At 36.0% G+C, this 25,347-nt stretch overlaps 1 long non-coding RNA gene across 1 annotated transcript in view; it reads right to left on the reverse strand.

Moving 5' to 3' along the window:
- Positions 1-11,125: 11,125 nt before the first annotated feature.
- The window catches only part of LOC149211652 (uncharacterized), an 18,930-nt gene continuing 4,708 nt past the window's right edge, over positions 11,126-25,347 (reverse strand). The window contains exon 2 of the long non-coding RNA XR_016250177.1: positions 11,126-11,786. This is a non-coding gene — a long non-coding RNA (uncharacterized LOC149211652). The remainder of the gene's footprint in view (positions 11,787-25,347) is intronic.

The raw sequence follows: 25,347 nt of genomic DNA on the forward strand, positions 1-25,347 counted from the left end.
TTACTTTTCAGCTGCATACTCAAGTCCATTGCCAAAAGCATCCCAAGCAGAAAGTCAAAATCAGGATTTCCAAAGCATCATCCACCTGTCAAGAGAAAAAAAGGTCAGAAAGTCAAAAAGGCATTAATATGAGAATTTGGAAATGACAAAGAACATTAGAAAGTGGGTATGCAAACTCATAAATTAAAGTCCATTCAAGTATAAAGCCTCTCAAGGCACTCATGAAAGCCTCATTTGCACTCTAGCACTCTCACAACTCCTTAGCAAAAGAAAATTGGCAATTTTAAGGCGAAATTGGGAAAAACAGAGCAAGAGGACGCATTTAGCAGGGTCGTTGCACGTTTAGCCTAGTCACTGCACTCCTGTAGAGGTTGTTGCACATTTGTTAGATATCACAGTGTAATTTATAACGGCGCTGCGCTCCTATAGAGTTCGTTGCGTGTTTGAGCAGGTCCCTGCGCCTTTTCCCGGGTCGCTGCGTGTTTGCCTGGAAGAGGCCAAAACATCCTAGAAACCCTCCATTGCCACCAAGTTTCCAAGTTGATGATCATTTACTTCAGCAAATTAGGTTGGTGGAAGAATTACTCACTCCTTCCCTCCTTTGTTTGCCTACATAGGGTTTAAGTTGTTTGTTGTTTTTCCTAAGAGAAAACCCTAGGCATACATTCCCACCATCTCAAATTCACATTTCCTAGCTTTCATCACTATTCCCCCTCACTTAACAACTATCCCCTATCACCTCCCTCATTCCACACTCCCCCATCTCCTCCTCATCATCTCTCCTCACATCATTCCACATTTCCAATACCCACAGTCCATTCTATCATTCCCCTAGGGTTTTAAAAGCAACAAATCATGGCAAAAGAAGAACACACAAGTTAGAGTGATGGAGAAAACAACAGAGGAGGAAATATAAAAAAGGATGGAAAATCATTAGATTTGAACCAACCAACACTAGAGAGCTCATGGCATCTCCCATCACTGTCACAAGCTTTAAACATATGGGTTGTTTTGAGTTTTGTGAGAAGGTGGAAAGGACACAACATCATTCTGAATTGACCAGACAATTCATTATCAACCTCCATGAAAATCAAGCAACCTTTGCCAGTGTCACCTTTACCATATCTTCTGCTATCATATCAGCTGCTACTAGGATCCCAGATGTTGGGGAAAAGTGGTTTAAACAAGCAAATTTGGAGTATTGCTACTATGAGCCATATCTTAAAACCTGCCATAAGAATGAAAGAAGGAGGATTTTTCCTTTCTCTCACCTCCTAGAGAGATATGTTCCTATGATGAAAATTATCATAAAGTACTTCACATGTGAGGGCAAGTTTTCTAGGCTCTATTCCTATCATATTCGGTTACTCATGCATTTTACAAGAGTCAAAATGCTCAATCTGCCCTACTATATTTACTAGGATACTGACAAGATGTCATACATTACCCGAAGGAAAGATCATGATCATCAAATGCATAGCATATTTCACCATTCTCTCATCAAGATGATAGTGCTACATCGCCTTGATCAACTTAGCATTGCATGGGACACTTTCATATCCAATGAGATTTTCACAGTCCCACCTATTCAGCATGGCCAAGAGGCACCTTCATCCTCTCATCCATCCACCTCCATTCCTCCACCTCAGTCTGTACATCATTCATCTTCATTTTATGAGTTAGCCACACCATCACCTCCATCATCACCATTTCATGAGCCTATTCATTCACTTGGTAGAGATGAAGGCAATGGGCAAGAGCATATTGAGCATGGTGAGAGAAGCAAGCCCAAAAGGGTTGGTTTAGGTACCTTGGCACATACCTATCAGAGAGGACATAGGAAAGTGTTTTCCCCACTGATTGTGGGAGGGGTCTTACCTTCTTCATCGACAAATCAGGTACAAAAGGGTAAGGAAAAAGTTGAAGAGGTATAGATCCAGCAACAGGAGGAATACCTCCATGAGATAGAGCATGATTTTCAGCTAGTTGACTAAGATGAGCATGATGACAATAAAAGCACATCGATTTTCATCAAGAAGAAGAATGCACTCATAGGTGAGCTCGAGGTCAACTTGCAAAGGGCCAAATGGATCATTTCCTACTATAAGCAGGAAAACGGGCAGTTTGAGGTCAAACATGAGATCATGGAGATTCAGCTCAGAAAGGAAAAGGGAGAGGCTAAAAAGGAAAAGGCCTTACTTGATGAGGCATATGGGTAGTATGGTGAGCCACTTAATGAATAGGTGCCAAGAAGAAGGCCAAGGACTAGAGGCCTAAAGAGAGCCTTAGAGTAAGAAAGGAAAAGGGAGGAAGAACTAGTCAATTAGCTCACCTTGAATGAGCAATTTGCCAAGATGGTAAATGAAAACTGGGAATATTGGATTGAGAAGGTAAATGATCATCTGGAGAACCTCCTTGGAAAGGCCAAGAAGGACAATGATATTCAAAGAAGGATGGTGAAGTACTATGCTATGAGAGACAAAATTGCAAGGGCCAAGCTCAAAAGAGCGCATGCAAAAATTGAGGCCTTGACCAAGCAAGAGGAGAAAAAGAGGTTGGATATCATTGCCGAGGAATCATTCCATGCCTCAAACATATATCCAACTGTTAGCCCACCAATTTTGACCATTGTTGAACAATTTTGTCAAGATATGTTTTGCTGTGTTTTTTGAGAAATTTTAGCATAGTCAGCATGGTCAAATGCGCAGCACCTAGGGCGCTGCTTTTTCTTTTGGGCCATCCAATGAGAAAATGGTTAGCATTTTTGGATTTAGAATGAAGAGGACATGCACCCTGTACTTTTTCTAAGAATTTGGAGCAAAACTGGTCAGCCAGAAGGGTTAAAAACTACCACAAAATCACCTTTCTGCCTATTTTCTGCCCTGGTCATTGCGTGTTTGAGTAGTATTGGGATATTTCCATTTTGGAGGGGCAAATCAAGCCCATTTTGAAAACCAAGGGCATTTGTGGAAACTAGATAGGATAAGATTTCCAATGAGCTATCCTGGGATAGCTTTGGACATCGGGAAGGCAGTCAAAAGTCAGCTTGAAGAGGACGTTGCGCGTTTGACCAAGGTCATTGTGCATTTAACTACGTCATTGTGCATTTAACAATCTTCCACAATTTTCACTATTTCACTCCAAGTTGATTTTTGCCTATGGGAAATTCAAGTTTTATGTATGTAATTGATCTAGATGATTTAATTATCATGTTTTTACTTTTATCTAGGGTAGATACATTAGTTAATTGGCCTATGTGGCATGTAATGAATCAATTTTCTAGAGTGAGGGATGAGTCACTTTGACCACCCTACACTCCAGCTATCAGTTCAGCCTTTCTTGCAACTTCTCCTCCACTCATGGATTCGACCCCTGAGCCTAGGATGAGTTGGTTGTTGGCATATATTATGTATTTTCTCATTCATTTTACAAGTTGGATTCAGTAGGGATGCTATACTAGTGATCAGAGACTATTGTATCAGATTTTGGCAATTTTCAATAGATGAGTTGCAACTATTTTTCTGGGATACATGTGGTATGAATTTTTAGCATTGTTTCTTCTTTGTGATCATTTTTATGAATGTTTTATCAGTTCATAAACCATTCCATGTCTATTATATGGTAATTTACAAGTTGATAGGTAGAATACATGTTTGCTTATGCTCTGTTTTCGGTAATTTATCATACTTTGTCCATTTTTCCTTAGTTTAGGATGAATACATTTCTTATGCTCCTCCTAACTCCTCATCAGTCTTAAACCATCTCATCAAATCACCTTTTAAGTGTTAATATTCATACCTACCTTGCCCCTTTGAATGTTTGCAATCATATCTCATTTGCCCTGACCTAGTCCCTCTACCCTAAATCGCTCATCCTCGTGACTAGCCAACCAAAATCAAATCAAACAACCCTCTTCCCTCTGCACTTTACATCTAGCCTAAAACCCTAATCTATCCAGCCCTCCTGGCTGTGATCCTTTGGAGAGAGCCCTCTCCGGCTTGGTAGGGCTAGCTACCAAACTAAAAGATTAGTTTGTGGTTACCTCAGTTGGACTCTTCCTCGGCCTTGGAGATCTGGAGGAGTGATAACACACACAAGGATAGTAAAAAGTTAGTTTCTTATGCTAGATTTATCTAATTTGTTACCAAGTGCTTTTATCCAACTTTAGCTATTATTTCCTTTATTTCAATCCATAACCAGAGATAATCATGTAAAGATGAATGCGAAATTAAGCAATTACCAAGGAGAAAAAACACCTTTTTCTTGACCCAATACCAATATCCGTGGTACCATTATAGAAATGGGGTCTAAATTTTTCACCTTTTTTACTCTTTTGAACGATACCATTAATTCCATCTCATCGAGATGAATTAAACAATATATAAATTTTCCTCAATCAGACTCCCCTATTTAAAATTACGGCCATTCAAATTTGGCATATCAGATCGCACCAAATCAACGTGATTTTCCACATGGATACCTTAGTTAATGCCAAGTCCTCCCACTTGGCTTAATTTCTCTCATAAATTTCACATTACATAATTGCAATTGGAAAGCTTGCCTTACTATGACCCTCAAATGTGCAGTATTTCTTCTCAAGCCTCTAGTTGTTTTTCATTTCATAATCACAGTCATCAGTCCCTCACTCCTGTTCTCTGGAACTGTGCATTGTTCAATCCCTAAGCTTTCCTCCTTGTCTAGTACTTAGTTCCAGGTCAATCAGTGGTTCTAATGAATAAGGTTAGACTAGGCTATTTCTGTACTAATGTCATATTTTCATGACTAATGTTCATCTGCAGGTACTATACTTTGACACTAATGGATGATGCTCAGAAAGAAGGAGAAGGAGGCTATGCTATAAGACACTTTATGAGCCCACCCATATGATCACTATCAAGGGGGTCTAGTGGGGGTGACGACAATTTTATGAGCCTACCCTTGGCGGCGGTTTAGGGGTAGGGCCCCCCAAGCTAAAAATAGATGAAAAATTACCTTGTAAAATATTGCAATCTTATAGTCAATTTGGGCCACTCATTAGGCATATGATCTGACGGTAAAAGTTATGTTACTTTAAGGGTTAAATTCCCTAGAAGGAAACCCTTGATTTATATGAGGGAATTGTATTGCAGTTGTGTTCATTATTCTAAGTGATAAAGAGAGAGGAGACTTTGTGAGACAAAGATGAAATTACAGTGGATATGTTGTAGGTTGTATCTCTTCATTTTATTAGATAATATAACAGGAAGGGCTAGTTGTTTATCCATAGATGTAGTCCAAATTAGGTGAACCACGTATATCTATGTCTCTCCTTTTTTATGCATTTATTTTGTTTGTGTTTCCACAATATTTTATGTGATTCATTGCTCCGTTAACTAATTTATAACAACTAGTATCAAATTCGAAGGTCTATTTGTCTAATAAACTCACAATAGAGAAGGGTTTTTGGTTCGAGTGGGAGTAATGGTGGAAGATGGAAGGTTTAGGGTTGAAAAATTCAACAGTCAAAACTACCATCTTTGGAAGATACAAATGGAAGATTATCTATATCAGGGATATCTTTACCTACCATTGAGCAGAAAATCAAGGAATCCAACAAGTATGACAGATGAGGAACAAGATCTCCTTGACATAAATGCACTAGGAACAATATGGATGTGTCTGGTAGCATCAATGGCATTCAACAGTTCAAAGGAAATGACAACAAAAGGTTTAATGACGTCATTGGTAAAACAATATGAAAAACCCTTGACCTCAAACATGGTATTTATTATGAAGCATTTATTTAATATGAAGATGTCAGAAGGTGGATCAATTGTTGATCATTTAAATGAATTTGATATGCTTACCAGTAACTTAAGTTCTATAGGGGTAAATTTTGATCATGAAATTAGGGCACTGTTGTTTCTGTGGTCATTACCAGAAATTTGGAATGGCTTAGTTATGGCTATTAGTAACTCTGTCTCCAGATCTAATACTTTAAAGTTTGATGAAGTTGTTGGTGCTATCCTTAGCGAGGACATTCGACATAAAATCTTAGGTGAGACAACAGGTAGCGCTTTGACTGCAAAGACTAGAGGAAGAAAACTAGAGAGAGGAAAGAGTCTGGGACATTGCAGTAAGTCAAGGAAAGGCATATCCAAATCTAGATCAGACATAGTGTGATAGAAATGTGGGAAGAAAGGACGCCTAAAGAAATACTGCAAATCTCGGAAGGGAAAAGAAGGACATGGAAAATAAGAAAATAATCATGAAGCAAAAGTTATAGGTGATGTGTTGCAATATTCTTTGATTCTTTATTAAGATAATATTATTGATGCCTAGGTGGTAGATTTGGGGGTTTAATTCCATGCCACACCTAATAGGAAACATTTTCATGACCATTTTCAAGGAGATTTTGGACAGGTTTGCTTGGGTGATGATAAACCCTATAAAATCATTGGAATGGGTAAGGTTTTTATAAACAAAAAAATGGAAGCCAATGGCCATTAAAGGAGGTAAGGTATGTTCCAGATCTATATAAAATTATGATTTCAACAGGGAAATTGGGAGGTGAAGTCGTGCAACTACATTTTTAGACAAAACCTAGAAGGTCGCTAAAGGAGCCCTGGTAAGAGAAAAAGGAGAAAAGGATGGTACATTGTATTTATGCAATTTTATTTCTAATTAAGTTAATGATTTAACCTCTATAAGAGTAGATATGACACTATGGAATCAGAGGTTTGGCCACATGAGTGAGAAGGGGATGTAGATTCTTCACTCAAGAAATATGTTTCCAGGTTTGAAGCATGTTGATTTGTATTTCTGTGAAAATTGTGTTTATGGAAAACATAAGAGAGTCATATTTCTCAGAGTTGGGATGGAAAATAAGAGAAAAAAATTAGAGCTTGTGCATACATATGTATGGGGACCTACTCAAGTATCATCTCTCGGTGGCTGTTAGGGTCCCACCCTAACCCCCTTCTTTATGTAGTAGGATCGAGTCATAGTAAAGAGTCAATAAAGCCCATATTAATAATTGTAAGTGGTTAACCCGCATTTAATGATGGGACCACAGTTAGTTGCAAATGGGCCATGGTATTAGATAGATGGTATTAATAAGAACCATGGTATTGATCCATGGTATTTCGTGTATGAGTCATATATAAAGGATAGAGACTCCCTGCGAGGAGCATCGTGTCTTATTTTGTAATCGAGCTCTGCTCTATTGGAGGTTGCCCCCTCGAAGAGGCAAGTGAACATTACTTTTTGAATAATAAAATACTTGTTGTTGCTTCTCACTATTCTATGTTCTGGGTATATTTCTTCGCATATTTGGTATTTTGGTATCTTCTTGCAAGTTAAGAGCATAACAAGTGGTATCAGAGCTCTTTCCAGGGCAGGTGGGATCTCCATTTCTTAGCAAATTTTTTTTTTGGCTAGAGACATGTTCCAGCGTCTTTAAACCACGGGATTTATCGTTGAGCGCATAAACCTATGGATTTGGGGAGGCATGCACGTAGGAAATACAAGAGGTGGTCACGCTTGTTGGACTCCCTTGTAACCCCTGTGGGTACCCCTTCGAGTAGTAGCGCATTAGACAGAACTGCGCACGGACTGTCTTCCAAGTACCCTCTGGGTATATCGGAAGCTCCCTAGCTCCTTTGAAACCTCGCCATAGATAAACCGTCGGCCATCTTGCTGCTACAGTACACCGAGAACAGCACTCGGAGAGATTACTCGCCCATACGATAGGGTAGTCGGGTTGTACGGCTAAGGGTACGGTTGATCCTCCTTAGTTAGAGCCCTGAAACATTGGGCTGAGTACTACTGTCACACCCTTATGTATATTGCGATCTGTAGCACCTGAAACTCCTCGAGACCATAGAACACATATTTCATTAAATTTGGAAGTATTCTATTACAAGGCCTTCAACAACATTCATTCTTTTGTAAATCTCCATATTAACTTAATTAAATATAAAAATAATTCTAGTAATTTCAAACCAAGTAGAGATCATGAACAGGTCAAACACGGAATTTTTATTTACAATAGTATCAATACACAATAGGGGTGTGAAATCAAACTCAGCTAAATCATATTAGTATGTCTAATATTCAATAAAGATATTATAGTTATGGATAGCAGACTAGAATCCTCGATGTTTGAATTTTGTGTCTAATGACTCTAACCCCCTTTCCCACAACCTATGAGGGATTTATTGATTGAATGATGGCAATGTGAGGATCTTAGTGAAAATGGAAAGGATGTGTGTCCCTTGCATTGCATTGAAACTATTCTACAAAAAAATTAGTAAAATGTTTTTGTGCTCAATTTCCTACGGTCCCTTCATGCCTTTATTAAGCACTAATGAGGGGGTGATCATTCATCTTCATAGCATCCAGGCATCCATTATAAAAGTTAGGCATTGTTGATTTAGGTATTTTAAGAAGGTTAGGCACCTTTGATCTATCTCCACTAAGAATCCAAGTACATCAAATGAGAGTTCTTAAATGGGTATTCAAGTTGTTCCATTGTGATGGACAATGTAACAAATTGAAGTAAACAAGAATTAGTGGTCTTCTTGTGAGTAGTGGAGGAAAGGGTTTTCAAAGATTAGTAAAGTTGATGGTAGTGTGGATATTGATATCTCCTTGTAAACATTGTCAAAACCAATAATAGTCTCAATGTATGTAAATAATAGTCTCAATTGTATGGAAAACCATGATTGACCATTACTTTCACTAAGAGGAGAAAATTATAAGAATTTTTAATGGGGAAGAAATAATTGTGAAACATAACTCATGAATTTTAGTTGAAATTTATATAAGTCCTCATGTTCTTTAATTATTAAATACTTAACGTAAATACAAATAAATTATCGTTAACATATTGATTTTGAAGATTAAATATGTATTAAAAGGCATTCATCTATGACACTTGATTTTTGATATAGTCAACCACTTAAAGTTCATTATCAATTAATCCTAATTAGTTTTGTAAAAAATATATCTTTACTTATGTTAAGAGCTTTATTTCAAAAATAAATTACATTTATAAACTTATATCAATACATATAAGTAAATGGAATTGAATAAATAGCTTTTAAGTCTTGTTGGATTCTATGAGATTATTTTAAGTACAAATAGTTTCTTTAAGAATTGAAATTTACAAAATGTTTATCTTGATGGGAAAATCATATCATATGGTGCAAAAAGTTTAAAGACATTCATTTATGGCTCATCCGTTGAATGAGCTTAAATAGTCTACTTAATGCTCATTGTGAATTCATTAATCCATGTTTTATTAGAAAATGCATTTTTTACATGGATTTTTACTTTGGAAATAACAATGTCACATTTATACATCCATATTAAACCACATGATAAATAAAAATCAATTAATGGTTTCTTGACTTATTGACCTATATGACATGATTACAAATAGAGATAATTGATTTAAGAATGTGTGGTTAGAAAAAGTTGTCAATTCAAAATAGAATAAATTAGTTAGAACTCATCAAAGATTGATTTTAAATTATTAATTTTCTAAAAAATATTTTTTTACTTACATTAAGAACTTTATTTCAAAAACAAATTGCATGTATACATACATATATACTAAATAGAATTTAATACATACTTGTCTTATTGTCTTCTGTCAGATTCTTCAATTACAAATAATTTATTTAAGAATTGAAATTTACCAAATGTTAGGGGTGGGAAAATCAAATGTCCTATGTTGCAGAGAGTTTAATTACATTTATTTATGGCATGTATCTTGAATGAACTTGAACAATCTACTTAACATTCATTACCAATTAATTATTTTATGTGTTGTTAGGAAAAACATTAAATTTTACATGGAGATTTATTTCAAAAAAAAAATGTCACATTTATACATTTATATTAAACTTCATGATAGAAAAATAAAAGTCGATAAATGCTTTTGTATAGATCACTTAGAATTAATTATCAATTACTTATATATATATATATATATATATATTAAGAGCTACATTTCAAAAATACATCACATTTATAAACTTCTATCAATGCATATAACCAAATAGAATTCTTCAAGTCCTAATGGATTCTATGAAATTATTTAAACCACAAATAAACTATTTAAGAATTTAAAATGACAAAATGTTAATATGGATGGGAAAATCAATGTCTTATGGTACAAAAAGTTTAGATACAACCATTTTTGACCCATCTCTTTAATGAGTCTGGATGGTCCACTTAACACATTGTTAATTAGTTATTTCATGTTTTATTAAGAAGATAATTTTGTTTTACATAGAGTTTTATTTCAAAACAATACAATATGAAATTAATACTTTTAATAAATTAAGTGATAGGATTATGGTTTAAGAATTTCAATTTATTTAAAATACAAATTTACAAAAAATTAACTTTAAGTAATGAAATTAAATGCCTTAAAGTTCAAATATATAATTCATCCATGGTAGTGTCTAACCAAACTTTGATAGTCCACTTAGCAAACATTATCATTAATTATATGTGTTTTTAAGAAATGCAAAATTATTTACAATAGATTTTTATCTCAAAAATTACAAATCATATTTATGCACTCATATTAGTGCATTTTATATGTAAACAATAAATAACTAACTTTGTGCCTTGTTGATTTTCATTGTTATATGATTGCAACTACAACCATTAATTGATTTAAGCATATAAATTTAGGAAAATTATGAATTGAGAAATCACACTTCTTATGCTTCAAAAGGTTCAAATCATTCATCTATGACACATTTCCCATTAGCCTTAATAGTGAATAATGCATTGTGAATAGTAAATAGTGCACATAGCATTTATCAAGTAAATTATTATAATTTCTTTGGTAAGAATTACACCTTTGCTTGCAAGGAGTTCTATTTCAAAACTTATATTTCACATTTATATATGATTATTGATGCATATAAGTAAACAGAAATCATTAAAAATAACATATCTCGATGGTTCATATAAGATAATTTAAAAGGCAAGCAACAAAGTCATTGCAAAAGAAATTATAAATAATAAGAAATATACATATTAATATAATTGACAATTCCCATATATTTCAAAAAATATAAAATCATACAAATTGATACAACAAAAACTATGTTCAAAATGTATTGAAAATTTGGAATGTACTTTTCAACAAATTTATAAAGGAAATTATCTCCAGCCACTACAATGAAGTACACGTTCTATTGAACATTCGAATGTACTCATATTTTTCTTTGATACAATGAAGTGTCTTAAGAAAGGGGAATAAAACTTGCATAAGTCAAGTATCTTGCTCTTTTCCTGTATAGGCTTTTATCAAGATGTGGTTTGATCAATATCCAATGAATTGAAAAGTATGATTTGTTGTATCATTAGCAATACATTTGATTCTTTATAATTATCTCCATATTGGGACCACACATCAATCAACTTTTTCTCATAAAATTGTCTTATTCTCCCTGCTTCCAATTTTGTTTGCAAATAACAATGAGACTTGTCCCAAGCAAATTTAAAGTCCTCTATATCAATATTTGACTTTTCAAGTACTTTTCGGATGTACTTGTCAGTGACATTAATGTCCGTATTGTGACATCATAATTTTTTAAGCAACATTTTAATACTTCCAACTGAAAAAGCCTTAAAAAATAAGACCTGCCACCAAACTATCAATTCCAGTTCTCTTTGAATATGAAAATTGTGTTCATCTTTGGTGTATGATTTGAAGAATACTCCTTCCATTTCAAATATCAACATCTTTTGACTTCTAGTAATGCCCATCTGCATCTGCACTGCAACCACATGTATGATATTAAAATATCTACACTTCATTGCTTAAGGACATAAACACCTACCAACTTAAAAATGATGTTAATATTTATTATGAATTGTTTCCATTTATATGCAAATGGAATTTTACGAGTTAACAGTAATAAAAAATACAAATACAATGGCCCCATTAAAATGAACAAATTAATGATATGTTTAATTTATATATACAACCTAGTACCTTTATTTAATTTGTATGAAATACAATTCTTCTAAGAAAGTGTTGACCCACCATTAAAATCATTGATTTTAATACTTATGATGATTTCTTTAATTGCGATTGAAAAATATAATTCAAAATGTATGTTTATTGTTGGTGCTACGTAGAACCTAATATAGTTTTTCAACTTATATGGAATAAAAAAAGTTATAAGAATGCAATGGGTCATCCTTCACATTACTAATTTCTAAGAGGTATAATGATAACTTAAACTACGATTGAAACAAATAATTGTAATGATCTAATTCAAACAAATAGACTAGTTATCTATTAATTTTTACATATAATGTAATCCATTGTAAAAATTTCTATAGCATGGGAAATTTTGATATGAAAACATTAAATGACCATCCAAATCAATAATTGTTATCAACACAATATCTCACCAAAAATAAATAAAATAGAAATATATTATTTTTAGTAATGACAAACCAGACCAACAATTATTTTATTAGTGTTGTGAAATAAAGCAATAATTCATGATGTCATACATATAATTGCATGAAATAGACATCGCTCATCTTAAGGTACTTCTAAATGCAATTCGTGGCTATGTATTCGGTCTTGGCGGTGCTTATAATGACTAACTTATGTTTCCTACTAATCCATGATATCGAAGCAGAACCCAAAAAGAACCAGCACTGAGAAGTGCTCTAGTGATCCTCCACACTGGGTGCCCAGTTAGCATTCGAATAATCATGCAGCGTCATATTTCTGACAGTGTATCTCAATCCATGAGAGATTGTGCTCCAAAGATATCTCAGAAGATTCTTTGCACCAATCCAGTGAGGCTCAACCAAATATGAGCTCACCATGCTAACTGCAAAACATATATCTAAACAGAAGTTCACCAAGAACATCAATGCAAATGAGTTTATGAAACTCAGAGGCATTTCCCAAATCTGGTCTGGCATCACCACCATATAACTTCTGAAGGTTAAGATCCTCGAGGTAGTCACGGGCGTGCAGTTTACCATTCCATTTTCGGAATCCAACTCCATCTTACTTCTGCAAGTGAGAGGGTCTGCACCTGTCAGAAATAGGTTGTTCTCAGAAGGCGCCGGTATGAGAGGTCTATCATCCACAACTTTCAAACAATGGTTTGGATCGCCTTCACTCTTAGTGAATCTCAACTTCATCTGACAGCTATCAATCCTCTCATATCAAACCTGAGGTGATTTGCTTCAAGCCATAGAGGGCTTTCTTCCACCTACACACATGAGATTCCTAGTCATGAATCTCAAACCTCCTCGGGTTGTTCCAAACCTGTGGACCTGCTACATGAGGGGAATGGTCCCCTTGTGAGATTTTCCTTCGGTACATCTCAGACATGTACCTTCATGCTCCTTTTGAATTCAGGCATCCCTATCATCATCTGACTCATAGACCTCTGGTGCTATGTGTCAACTGACATGGTCCCCAATGGACTTTCTGCAATTTGGTACAAATTTCCAACCCTGAACCCATGAGTAAAATCATCCTTGAAAATTCTATTTTCAAACACATACCTTTCCATCGATGAATGCCACCCTAAAACCTTGGACTTCCATTGCCGAAATGGACACCCTTTCCGGGATAGGAAACATCGACTCCAAGTATAATCCCATGAATGTTTCCATCTCTACCAAATTAGAGAGAGAGCAACCTTTGATCCGATGGAGTGCCTTGAAGCACTACAATCAATAAGCTAGATTCCCAAAGAATCTAAAGGAGAGGGCCAATACAAGATAACACTTCTTTATCTTATCATAAACAACATTTGATTCTTCATACCTGGGGTTCCTTGGTTTCTCTGAAGAGTCGGTTGTGTCTTGTCATTCCTCTGATAATTGAAGATGTCCCTGGAATGATTGTTATCATCATCAAGTGATGTGTCCCTGACACCAGGTTCTTTTTTCGATCAAGTACATAAAAGAAATTATGTAAATGAATCAAGTTACCCTCATTCAATTAAGGGGTAACACCCTTTCCGGGATAGGCGGCATCGACTCCAAGTATAATCCCATGAATGTTTCCATCTCTACCAAATTAGAGAGACAACAACCTTTTATCTGATGGAGTGCCTTGAAGCACTACAATCAATAAGCTAGATTCCCAAAGAATCTGAAGGAGAGGGCCAATACAAGATAAAACTTCTTTATCTTATCATAAACAACATTTGATTCTTCATACCTGGGGTTCCTTGGTTTCTCTGAAGAGTTGATTGTGTCATGTCATTCCTCTAATCATTGAATATGTCCCTGGAATGATTGTTATCATCATCAAGCGATGTGTCCCTGCCAGTTGGACACTCCTTTGCATAATGGTCGAACTTATTTCAACCAAGGCATCTACCTTTCCTTCCACCCTTAGATTCAGACTTCCCATTGAAGTGATCTTCAGGTAGGCCTTCAGAAACTTCCGCTGTGCCATTCTGATAATATTCTTTGCTTCGACTTCACCCTTGGTGAATTAGAAGAGGGATGAGGAATCCATTAATCATTTTTGTCATTTCCCAACTGTCTTCGGTGGTTGATCTTTCACTCTTGCTTGGGCTTTGTCTTCACCTCAACTCTGATGTTCAGTTTTGGGTATGTTCTATTCTAGAGCAATTTATTTCAATTTTCATAGTTAGCTCAATATTTTTCCAGATTAGCAATCACATCAGCATTAAAGTAAACTACAGATAGAACATAAACATAAATCGCAGAAGACAAACCAAGACAAGAGGACACAAGATGTGGCACTAGCCAGGGACAAAACCCAATGTGGGGAAACCCTTGATCAATTCTTCTTATATGTTATTCAATAGTTCAGCAGAGACAGAGAGACAGAGAGATAGTACATATACAACTGAAGTCAACACTTTGACTGATTCTCCAAGGTGATTCCTTCACCTATCATCGTGTTGCATCTCGTCATCATGCTGCACCTCACCGTGTTGCACCATGTTGCACCCATCATCACAATGCTGGACCTCATGACTGTTGCACTTAATGTTGTATTGTTGTTCCATGTGTCATGGTTGAACCATGTTGTCCATGTTTGTTGTCCCTTGCATGCTTGGTGTACTTGTTGCTAAGTACCATACAGTGGTCCCAATGTTAGTTTTTTGTCCCTTGCATGCTGATGCACCATTGCATGCTTGGTGTACTTGCTGCTAAGTACCATACAACTGTTCCAATGTTAGATTGTTGTCCCTTGCATGCTATCGTACCAATGTGGTATACTTGCAGCACCATGAACTTGCTATATCATATTGTTGCACCTCACCATTGTGTTGCCCCTCATTATGCTATGATACACTTCGTCACTATACCCATCATGCTGCAGCATTCATCATCATGTTGCTGCAATATATCATCATCATGCTGCTTCAATGTATCATCATCATTGTTTTGGGGCTTTTCTATTTGCTACATTGCTAGACTGGTTAGGGAATTCTAACAGCAGTCCTAACAACATTCAAAATGTGGCCAGAATAGCCCTCCACAACTGCGTCTGCCTTTCTAAGAGGGAAGGAAAGCCTTGGCTGCAATGCTCGACAGTTCCAACCCCTATTCCATCCTTCGGCCTCCTCTTATCTATTGTGGCTTGCTACAACAAGTTGTCCCTTAGTTGTGGCAGCCCTTCTAGGGGATATTCCTTCACCTAACCACCCCAAAACAATCCCCCTGCCTCTCAACCTCAAGATGTGGGTTGTGGCCTTCTTCAACAGCTCCTCGACCTCCTGGAATATCCTCCTAACTCCTCGTTGTTCTCTTCTAGGCTTGTTGTGGCTAGGGTAGATCCATACCACCCTTAGGACAACGTATAGGCTTCTCCATAAGGCAGCGTTAGGGCTTCTCAATAGGGCAGCGTTATGGCTTCTCCATAGGGCAGTGTTATTCCTTAGGATCTCTCCTCCTACTAAAACCCAAAGACAAGTAGAGAGGAAGAGATCCCAAGTTGTGTAGAAATGACATGAAGGCCACCTCTATTTATACTAAAACGTTGGGCACAAGTGGGGTTTATTTGGTTGTTCTCCGACCTTGACAAATTGTCCCATACCACAAATAAATTCAGATCTTCATGAATACTTATCGGAATCGGATGATCTTTAGATCAATCCTACACCTCTCGATGAGAGGGATCCAAGAAAAGTATCAACTGCCATTAATAAGATGACCTACATGGAGTTTAGCCCTAGTTTCCAATTTTAACAACATAAAAACAAACACATAAAAACATTATAGGGTGAAATAAATTTAGCATGTGCTAGAATTACGTTCAGCAAAAATACAAACATGTTTCCAACGATAATATTGTAAAGAAAACTAAATGTAGCACATGCTAGATTTATTTCTAGTACAGACAAAAGCACATTGCCAATAACAACATTAGAAGGGGAAAGAAATTTAAGCATAAGAAAAAAATAAAAACTCATATCAACATTGGTAGGTGAAAGAAATCTAACATGTGCTAGAAAGTAATAATAACATTAGAAGGGGAAAGAAATTTAAGCATAAGAAAAAAAAGAAAAACTCATATGAACATTGGTAGGTGAAAGAAATCTAACATATGCTAGATTTACTTCTAGCACAAACACAAATTTGTTGTCAACAACAACATTACAGCAAGGTAAAAGAAAATCTAGCACATGCTATATTTCCTTCTAGCACAAACATAAGTAAACAACATTATTGTATGGCTAAAGAAACTTAATACATGTTGGATTTACTTCTAGCACAAACACAAGCATATTACCAATAACATCATTGTAAGGAAAAAGGAATCTAGCACCCACAAGATTTTCTTCTAGCACAAACAAAAACACATTGCGAATAAGAACATTGTAAGCTGAAAGAAATCTAATGTGTGTTATATTTCATTCTATCATAAACACAAGCACATAACAACATTGCAAGGTGTCATAAATCTAGTATGTTTTAGATTTACTTCTATCACAAGCACAAGTATATTGTCAACAAAAACACTGCAAGAAAAAAAGAAATCTATTGCATGCTAAATTTCCCTCTAGCATAGACAGTAACACATTGAAAAATAAAAACAATGCAAGGCATTTGATTTCCTTCTAGCATAGATAGAAACACCTTGCAAAATATAACAATGCAAGGCATTTGATTTCCTTCTAGCACAAATAACTATATTGTCAAAAATAATATTGCATTGTGAAAAAAATATAACACGTACTAGATTTCCTTCTAGTACAAATTCACAAACATATTGCCAACAACAACATTACCAGACAAAACAAATCTAACACATGCTAGATTGCCTCCTATCAAAAACACAAGCATGTTGCAAATAACAACATTACAAGGTGAAAGAAATATAATGCATAGTATATTTCCTTCTAATGCAAACATAATCACATAACAACATTGTAGGGTGAGGAAAATTTAGTCTACATTATATTTACTTCTAAAACAAGCATATAAATATTTCCAATGACAACATTACAAGATAAAACAAATCTAGCACAAGCTAGATTTCCTTTTAGCCCGAACAAAAACATGTTAGCAATAACAACATTGCAAGGTAAAAGAAAATCTATCTAACATGTGTTAGATTTCCTGTTAGCGCAAACACAAGTACATAGCAACAATGTAGAGTGAGAAATCTAGCAAGTGTTAGATTTATGTCTACCAAAAATACAAGCACATTGCCAACAACAACATTGTAGAGTATAAGAAATATAGCCTATGCTAAAAAAAAATCCAACACAAACACAAGCACATTTCAATTTGAAATAAATCTAACGCATGTTATATTTCCTTCTAGCAAAAACACAAGCACATAACAACATTGTAGGACTAAAGAAGTCTAGTGCATGCTAGATTCATTTATATCACAAACACAAGTAGATTGCAAGCTGAAGGAAACAAAACACATGCTAGATTCCTTCTAGCCATTGTTTTAAAAAACGACTGAGTCGACTCCAACTCGGCTAAGTCAGACTGAGCCAATGCCTTGTGGGTCAACTCGGCAGCCGAAACGGAATGGCTGGTCAGGTTGTTATCGAGCCAGTCATTGACTTGGTTAGCTCGATAACAAGTCGGTCGACTCGGTAATGACTCAGCCAGCTCGGTAACAACTTGGTCGGCTAGCCTCTTTGAAAAAAATCTTAAAACACTCTTGTCAAAAGTTGTTCCGCCTCCTACATATCAATGGTTGGGTTGTTGTTTATTGCATATTTATAGCCCTAAAGTAATCTATCATTGTGAGAAAGTTTTGAAAATTACAAGGCCGAAGTATGGTTATCCTAGTGGCATGAATTAGAAAACTGAAACAATGCATTGAGCCATACAATGTTTTTAAAAGGCAAACGCTCTAGCAATAGACTAATAAATACATATTTACCTCTAATTGTTCTGGAGCTTGACCAAAATTAAATCAAGGGTTTTGAGACTTCATTAGGGGTAGAGAATTGGTGTTATTGTTGTTGTAGTCTAGTGATTGTCCTTAGGCTAAGGCAGAAAAGAATCCTGGCAGTGGTGGCTAAGTATGAACTTTGTATTGGACAGTGCACTGGGTGCGATTTTGATATAATGGATATATTCATGAGCCTACTTTGATCATATGTTTTCTTCTCTCTATATTCTAGAGCTTTGTGTTTGGAAACATGAATGAAAATATTTAAAATTATGTTTTTTATATGAAAAAAAATATATTTAATGTATTTTTTACAACTATCGAGTCATTGGAATCAAACCGGTTGAATCGATACCGAGTCGGAGTCGACGTTGGAGCTAACCCTCGACCGTTTCTGAACTGGAGTCGGAGTTTTAAAACATTGCTTCTAGCACAAGCAATCATATTTCCAAAAACATTGCATTGTGAAATAAATCTAGTGCATGAAAAATTTCCTTCTAGCCCAAAGATAAGCACATTGCCAATAACAACATTGCAAGGTGAAAAAAATTAATGTGTTTTAGATTTTCTTCTAGTATAAACACACACAGACACAAACATTGTAAGGTTAAATAATTCTAGCTCGCGCTAGATTTACTTCTAGCACAAACACAACCATGTTGACAACAACAACATTACACGGCAAGGAAACCTAGTGCATGCTAGATTTCTTTCTAACACAAACACAAGCACATTACAAGATGAAAGAAATATAACCCGTGCTAGATTTCCTTCTAGCACAAACACAAGAACATAACAACATTGTAGGGTTAAAGAAATATAACACACACTAAATTTACTTCTAGCATAAACTGAAACATATTGCCAATAACAATATTGCAATAAAAGAAATCTAGCGTGTGCTAAATTTCCTTCTAACACAATCACATGCAAAATTCCAATAACAACATTGCAAGGTCAAAGAATTCTAGCATATTTCCTTCTAGCACAAACAACCAAATTTCCAACCACAACATTGCATTGTGAAAGAAATCTAGTGCATGCTAAATTCCTTATAGCTCAAACACAAGCACATAAAAACAATGTAAGGTGAAAAAAATCTAACATGTGTTATATTTACATTTAGCAAAAACACAAGCCTATTGCCAACAACAACATTATCAAGCAAAAGAAAGCTAACACATGCTAGATTTCATTCTATCATACACAAGTGTATTGCTAATAACAACATTGTAAGATGAAAGAAATCTAACGAATGTTAGATTTTCTTTAGCACAAATAAGCACATAACAAACTTAACCCTTAGTAGCTCCCACACACATACTTTTATTTGCATGTTTGTTTTTTGACACCTAACACCCTCAAGTCATTTCATGGACTTTTTTGAGAAGCCAATGCACTTTTATCATAATTATTAAGTTATATGAAACACACTTTGTATGCACATGGGGTCTTACGCCCCATACTCTTTTCATCTTATTTGGTCTGCAGTGCTAATGCGTTTATTAGTGTGCATGATATCATATTTGCAACACCAGACTTTTTAGCCTCAAAACATATAAAAGCATATGCACATCGATACTTGGTCCCAAAATATATACACATACATACACATGGGCATGATACCCCCACTAGCCTAATCTTTGCATGTACATGTTATTTACAATTGAGGGGTTGGAATTGGGGTGTTAGAAAAATCATCCAACATAGACAAAATTTTAGAACCTAAAATACACTAGAGGATGTGTTCCATGGCTGGAACAAGGTAGTTATATTTATCTAATGCTTTATCGATATTTTTGAAATTAATGAAAATTTGATTTCTCCATTCTTATTCCTAACAGGGACCATATTGGATACCCATAGGGAATGATGAATGATACAAAATATTTTTCCTCTTATATTCATTTTCATTTGTTATTATATTGTTGAATACATATCTAGGAATGTTTGTTGAATAGGATTATATATTTCTTGAATGATATCTCATCCTGAATGATCTTAATGTCATGGGTCTTTGAATCAGTGTAATTCTACGATTAAAAAGTCTTTATAATTCCTTAAGGAAATGAAAAAATGTAGCCCTCTCAATAGGCACGTATCCAATACCTAGATTAATATTTTGTGGATATTATTTGTTACAGAGATTTGAACCACATATTTAAGAAATAAGTTCTTACTCTTTGGTTTTTCATCTAGAGGAAATGTATTAATTTGTTGATTGCAATGTCAATTTTCATCAATGGTTGATCTCCTAAAAGTATCTCCCTATTTGAGGAAATCTAAAATAGGAGCATCATCATCAAAAAGTATCTAGTTTCTAATATTGTTTGGTATAGAAGGTTTGGAAAATTGTTCATTAGAAAACATGTCCATAGAAAAGTTTCCCATTGGTATAAATATAGGAGTTGTGTTTGAAAGTTAATTTGCATTTGCATTTTGACTTCAATGTACATAATTAATATTGAATGTTTCAAAATTAGAAATAATAAACCATGCCTCATCTCTATAATTCTTAAGGTGATTAAAACAATTGATTGAATTTCCTAAATGTTTGATAACTATTTGTAAATCCTTATTAGTTGGAGCTATTTAAAATCCAAATCTACCACTTTTTTAAGGCATTATTTAAAAGCCTCATATTTAGTGACATTATTTGTGCATGGGAAATACAAGCGACAAGACATCAAATATTTGTATCCTTTAAGATCTCTATGAGTGCCTCTAGACCTTGCTCATGAACTCAACGTAGAGCCATCAAAAAATAAAAAACATACATTTGAATTTACATCTAAATTTAGTAACTTTAAGAATAACTTTGTACATGTTCTTACATAATTACACTAATAAGTGTTCTCTTTGTTGGCTTGGGGTGGGCAAACATTGTTCACCTCCGGCCAATGGGAAAGATTAAATTTCGCCCTTCTAACCAATGGAAATTTTCCATTTGTCCAAATTGCTTTCGGCGTGTTTTCTCCTACCTGCGTGTTTCTACAGCGCTTTATGGCATCCTCCACCCTGTTTTGAAACCTTCTACTCCTCTCTGGAAACTTGTACCTGTTAATTTTAGGTATGTTCTATGCTGAGAGTATTTACTTCAATTTTCCATATTAGCTCAATATCAATTCCAAATTAGAAATCACATTTAGCATGATAGTAAAATGCAGATATAACATAAACATAAATCGCAGAAAACAAGCCAGGACAAGAGGACACAAGATGTGGCGCCATCCAGGGACAAACCCCATTGTGGGGAAACCCTTGATCAATTCTTCTTATGTTCTTCAATAATTCAGCAGAGATCTTCACTAAGAAGATAACACATGGGGTAGCTGATTTGAACTCAGGTGAAGGCATACTGCTTCAATTGATTCTCCAAGGTGATTCCATCACCATGCTGCACCCATCACAGTGTTGCACCCATCACTGTGCTGCACCCATCACTGAGTTGTTCTGATCACTATGTTGCTCCCATCACTGAGTTGCACCCATCACTGTGTTGCACTCATCATACTACATACAATCATCATTGCGCTGCACCCATCATGCTGCACTTCATCATCACTATGTTGCACTATGTAGCACTATGTTGCACCATTCATCATCATTATGTTGCACCATTGTCATGCTGCACTATGTTGCACCATTCATCATCATTATGCTGCACCATTCATCATCACTATGTTTCACCCATCATGCTGCACTTCATCATCACTACGCTGCACCATTCATGTTGCACGATGTTGTACCATTCATGTTGCACTTTCATCAATACTGTCATGGAACGACCTTACCTACTTGCTATGGCTTGCAGCCTAGCAAAGCAGCTAGCTACCAACTTCTTAAATGGCAGCAACACCCTCATACTTCTAATATAGATATAGTTGCCCCCAACTTACCTATGCCTTAGAACAGTTGTAATTGTTGCTGCTAGGCTTCCTTTGCAACGTTAGCTGTATTTGTGACAGCAAATTAAGTCTTCTTCAGGCCTGAGATTAGGGCCTCTTCTAGGCCTCCTTCCTGCGGCTTAGGGCAGCGTATGAGTAGCATATAGAAGGCTAAGTATATGCATCCTCCTTGACTGTGGCCACAGTGTTTAGGGCACTCAAGGACAACGTTAGGGTGATTATGTATTCCCTATCATTAGGTCAGCTTATAGATCTCAATTCAGTGGATAGAGTCTCTGTTATGACAGCGGACATTAGGAGTTGTTCAGACATCAGAAAAAGCTCTCTTTTATTGCGTTTTGAGGGTCTCTTGTAACAATAAATTGTGACCAGCAGCTAGGGCATTTAGGCTTATCCTTAAGTTGAGTGTAAGCCTCTTTTATGAGGGCTTACACTTCATTACCCTCCTTGACATCGTTGTGTGTGCAGCTAGGGCTCAGGACTTTAGGGCAGCGTTAAAAGCCTATCTTCATAACTGTGTTAGGCCTTCATCTCCATGCCAATGTTAGGAGCTAGGGCATCTTCTCTTAGGGCAGCGTATTCTCTTAGGAACTCTTCTTCCACTAAAACCCAAACAAGTGGGGAGGAAGAGGTCATAAGAGGTGTGAGTGTGTGTCTCAAATGGCTTGCAAACCTCTTCTATTTATAGTAAAATGTTGAAGATAGATGGGGTAATTTGGTTGTTCGCCGACCTTAACAAATTGTCACATAACACAATTAAATTAATATCTCCATGAATACATGTTGGAATCAGATGATTTTTAGATCAATCCTACACCTCTCGACGAGAGGAATCTAGGAAAAATATAAGCTGCCATGAATAAGTAGACCCACATGTAGTTTGGCCCTAGTTGCCAATTTTAACAGTACCCTTCTCCTTCTCGTTGGTCAGTCTATCACCGTCCACCATACCATACCTTCGGCATTGAATTATTGCATTGGGCATAGGGTATTAGTTGCAGTTACCACAAAAAACAACGAAAAATGGATTCGCCTTCTTGGAATGTAAGGAAAGCAGGAAGAAGAATCTCATTGTGAATACGAGTCTATTATACACATATTCACAAGGGCGGGCAAGCACATGAAGACAGATTTCCCTACGTTTACTCAGTCGATGAACTATAGTCGGGGAGGAAGGCCCGGTGGCCTCTAGCCTAGTCCTCACCTTGTGTCAGTCAGCCACCGGCCTTAAGATAGCAGGTATCCTTGCTTTGCTTGTAACCTAACTCTTATCCAAAGGATTCAATATCAAGGTTGGTGTCTGCAATGTGGACAATGCCAAGAACAGGGTGCTGCTTAACTGAGTGAAGTAATGGGCAATGTTGAAGCTGCCATCTATGCAACGAGGTTACGCTCTTTTTTGGATTTTCTAGCTCCTTTTTTATGCATGCCAGAGTTTACAGCTCTATCATGTTTGTAGCTTTTACCTAACAAAGTGTGGATGTGTAAGAATTGTACAACACCGAAAGACCTAAGTTCCTCTTCTCCCCATTGATTACCTCTGTCTTCACTATTCCAGAGCTCTGACGCAGGCGCCAAGCATAAGGTTAAGATTTTTTTCATCATAAGCCTTGGATTCCCAATTTCCCATTACTGTTTTTCAGAATTGCGATTGATAGGTTTAGCAATCTAAGTTTTTGGGTATCTGGGTACTCAACAAACTATTGATTTACTGTGTGAAAAGGAATTAGGTCTAACAAGCACGTCTTCTGCAGGAAAGAATTTGGGAGGGTTTTCATCAGATTTGGGCACCTGCAGTTGTTTGGCATGCTAGGGAAAATTGCCCCGTTCTTTCCTTGAGAGCCCAATACCTCTTTTGTGATACATTTTCGATTGTTTGGCACGCTGGGAAAAACTGCCCCCATTCTTTTCCTTGAGGGCCCAAATAACCCTTTTGTGATACATTTTCGATCTGGAAAAACCTACCTCTCTCCTTATCAGTTCTTTGTTTCTTGAAACCCTCTGCTTCCCATGGTAATCTCTCCTTCTGCTGCTACAGCAATCTCTTCCTCTGATATTAGCTATAGAAGATGGCTTACTATGAAATGCTACAATTTTACTACTAGTGTCCGGGATTTAAAAAAGGTTTGGTGCACCTAGTTCGGTAATAAAAACATGTGTAGAAAGTAGTGCTTTTTCTTTATACGCCAAGTTTGGTCCCTTAGAATCCTAATATAACATGCATTGAGTTTCAACAACCTTGCCTCCAAAGAAAAAAGAAGACCAAAGAGTCTTAGATGTTGAAGCCCTAAAGGCCTTATAATTTGTTCCTGAGATGAAGTAGTTTGGCTGCGAGGTTTAGTTTGAGATTAGGAATGGGCCACATGGTGTAAGTTTCCTAGGCAGCGTGAATACAATATACCCCACTACTAAATTTTCAGCATATAGACAGGTAAATATACAAATAATGCAAATCTAAATTGTGTCATAGCTTTCCTTCCTACTGTGAGTCAATTGCATTAAAACATGCCTTGGTTTCAGCAAATAAATGACACCTTTTCAAGTGCATGTAGCACAAACAGCTGGCTATAGAATTTCCAAGCCTTTCTAGTGTAAAAGTGATGGTTTATGTTCTGAACTTAGAATACCCGTGTAAACAAAGATAGAAACCCAAATCTAAAGCCTATGGCCAACATACAAGTATAGACATGAATATTGTTTATGTAGATGCAAACCAATTCTTTTAAGCATTTTGTAAAATAGTTTTTATTCAAACACACAACAACTTCAGAGTTATAAATTTTGAGTCATAATTAAGAGAGGATTGTTATTTCCAGGCATTAAAAAAATTCACAAGTGTTTACTTTGCATCTATAGTCATCATCAAAAGAATAAACCAACTTTGTTGCGCATGTACAGAAAATTCATTCAGAAATTTCATAAAATTTAAGTCTCTTGTCCAGCCAATTAGGGCCAATTGTACTGGTTAGGTACCAGTCTAGTCAGCAGGTTGGTTCAATACCATGCCCAGGTCCAACAGGGTGATTTGACCAATTCTGATTC

The sequence above is a fragment of the Pinus tabuliformis genome, chromosome 1_1 (genome assembly GCF_031772625.1).
Source record: "Pinus tabuliformis cultivar Carrire ecotype Pingquan chromosome 1_1, CPIR1, whole genome shotgun sequence".
NCBI lineage: Eukaryota > Viridiplantae > Streptophyta > Pinopsida > Pinales > Pinaceae > Pinus > Pinus tabuliformis.